General features: G+C 36.9%; 1 non-coding gene across 1 annotated transcript; it reads left to right on the forward strand.

Moving 5' to 3' along the window:
* The first annotated feature begins 454 nt into the window (after window positions 1–454).
* Window positions 455–562, forward strand: LOC130964526 (small nucleolar RNA R71). Its single transcript, XR_009080616.1, has one exon. It is a non-coding gene; the product is annotated as a small nucleolar RNA R71 (small nucleolar RNA).
* Window positions 563–2,994: the final 2,432 nt, after the last annotated feature.

Below are 2,994 nucleotides of genomic sequence, written 5' to 3' on the forward strand. Positions count from 1 at the left end.
GATTCTTCCATGAGAAATTTGGGTGATTTCTCCATGAAGAATTATAGGTGTTTCCATAGGGTTCTCCTAGGTAATTCACCTCTTCCATTGAGGGATTCTCAGGATCATAAGCTTCTTCTTCAGATGAAGCATCCTTAGTACTGTTTGGTGCATTTTGCATTCCAGACAGACTTTGAGAAATCAAATTGACTTGTTGAGTCAATATCTTGTTCTGAGCCAAAATGGCATTCAGAGTATCAATCTCAAGAACTCCTTTCTTCTGACTTGTCCCATTGTTCACAGGATTTCTTTCAGAAGTGTACATGAATTGGTTATTTGCAACCATTTCAATGAGCTCTTGAGCTTCTGTAGGCGTCTTCTTCAGATGAAGAGATCCTCCAGCAGAGCTATCCAAAGACATCTTGGATAGTTCAGAGAGACCATCATAGAAAATACCTATGATGCTCCATTCAGAAAGCATGTCAGAGGGACACTTTCTGATTAATTGTTTGTATCTTTCCCAAGCTTCATAGAGGGATTCTCCATCCTTCTGTCTGAAGGTTTGGACTTCCACTCTAAGCTTACTCCATTTTTGAGGTGGAAAGAACTTTGCCAAGAAGGCATTGACTAGCTTTTCCCAAGAGTCCAGGCTATCTTTAGGTTGTGAGTCCAACCATATTCTAGCTCTGTCTCTTACAGAAAAAGGGAATAGCATCAGTCTATAGACCTCAGGGTCAACCCCATTAGTCTTGACTGTGTCACAGATTTGCAAGAACTCAGCTAAAAACTGATGAGGATCTTCCATTGGAAGTCCATGGAACTTGCAATTCTGTTGCATTAGAGAAACTAATTGAGGCTTAAGCTCAAAGTTGTTTGCTCCAATGGCAGGGATAGAGATGCTTCTCCCATAGAAATTGGGAGTAGGTGCAGTAAAGTCACCCAGCACCTTCCTTACATTGTTGGCATTGTTGTTGTTTTCGGCTGCCATGGGTTCTTCTTCTTTGAAGAATTCGGTTAGGTCCTCTACAGAGAGTTGTGCCTTAGCTTCTCTTAGCTTTTGCTTCAAGGTCCTTTCAGGTTCCGGGTCAGCTTCAACAAGAATGCCTTTGTCTTTGTTCCTGCTCATATGAAAGAGAAGAGAACAAGAAAATGTGGAATCCTCTATGTCACAGTTATAGAGATTCCTTGAGGTGTCAGAGGAAAAGAAAAATAGAAGAAGGAGGTAGAAGAATTCAAACTTGATTAGATAGAGTTCGAATTGTGCATTAAGAAGGAGTAGTACTCCATAAATAGAAGGATGTGGGAGGAAGGGAAGAGAATTTTCGAAAATTAATTAAAAAGATGTCAAAAACATTTTGAAAAATTGATTGATAATTTTCGAAAATTCAAAGTGGAAAAGAAATCAAGTGATTTTTGAAAAAGATTTTGAAATTAGAAGTTAAAAAGATTTGATTGAAAACTTATTTTGAAAAAGATTTGATTTGAAAACAATTTTAAAAGATATGTTTTGAAAACAATTTTAAAAAGATTTGATTTTAAAAATTAATGACTTGCCTAACAAGAAAAGATATGATTCAAACATTAAACCTTTCTCAACAGAAAAGGCAACAAACTTGAGATGTTTCAATCAAATCATTAATTGTTAGTAAGTATCTTTGAAAAAAGGAAAGAAATTGATTTTGAAAGCATTTGATTGAAAAGATATGATTTGAAAAAGATTTGATTTTGAAAAACTTTGAAAATTTGAAAAAAAATTGATTTGAAAAACAAAATCTTCCCCCTTGTGCCATCCTGGCGTTAAACGCCCAGAATGGTATCCATTCTGGCGTTTAACGCCCAAAATGCTACCTTTTTGGGCGTTAAACGCCCAACCAGGTACCCTGGCTGGCGTTTAAACGCCAGTCTGTCTTCTTCACTGGGCATTTTTGAATGCTCAGCTTTTTCTGTGTGATTCCTCTGCAGTATGTTCTGAATCTTCAATTCTCTGTATTATTGACTTGAAAAGACACAAATTAAAAATATTTTTGGATTTTTAATAATGAGGAATAATCAAAATGCAACTAAAATCAAATAACAATGCATGCAAGACACCAAACTTAGCAGTTTGCAGACTACTGACACTAATGAGAATGCATATGAGACACACAAAACACTCAAGTCAATAGAATTCAAAGTTCAAAGTGAGAAATCATCAAGAATTACTTGAAGATCCTTAAGACACATGAATGAATGTATGCAATTGACACCAAACTTAAGATGAGACACTAGACTCAAGCAAGAAACATCAAATATTTTTGGTTTTTATGATTTTGTGAATTTTTTTGTGCTTTTTTTTCGAAAATTATATAAAAGAAAAAAGGTTTCAGAATTCTCAAATTGAATTTCCAGGAATCATTGCAATGCTAGTCTAAGACTCCGGTCCAGGAATTAGACATGGCTTCACAGCCAGCCAAGCTTTCAAAGAAAGCTTCGGTCCAAAACACTAGACATGGCCAATGGCCAGCCAAGCCTTAGCAGATCATTGCTCCAATAGCAAGATTGATAGAGATCAGTAAGCTACTGTGATGATCAGTTGAAACCTCGGTCCAATAAGATTAGACATGGCTTTTCAGCCAGCCAGATTTCAACAGATCATCATGAAACACTAGAATTCATTTTTAAGAACTCTGAGAAAAAAAATACCTAATCTAAGCAACAAGATGAACCGTCAGTTGTCCATACACAAACAATCCCCGGCAACGGTGCCAAAAACTTGGTGCACGAAATTTAATACACGAAATAATCCCTAGTAATGGCTCCAAAGACTTGGTGCTCAATACCATGGCATAAACACAACTTCGCACAACTAACCAGCAAGTGCACTGGGTCGTCCAAGTAATAAACCTTACGCGAGTAAGGGTCGATCCCACGGAGATTGTTGCTATGAAGCAAGCTATGGTCACCTTGTAAATCTCAGTCAGGCAGACTCAAATGGGTATAGTGATAAACGAATAAAGCATAAAGATAAAGATAGAG

Source organism: Arachis stenosperma, chromosome 2 (genome assembly GCF_014773155.1).
Source record: "Arachis stenosperma cultivar V10309 chromosome 2, arast.V10309.gnm1.PFL2, whole genome shotgun sequence".
NCBI classification, from domain to species: domain Eukaryota; kingdom Viridiplantae; phylum Streptophyta; class Magnoliopsida; order Fabales; family Fabaceae; genus Arachis; species Arachis stenosperma.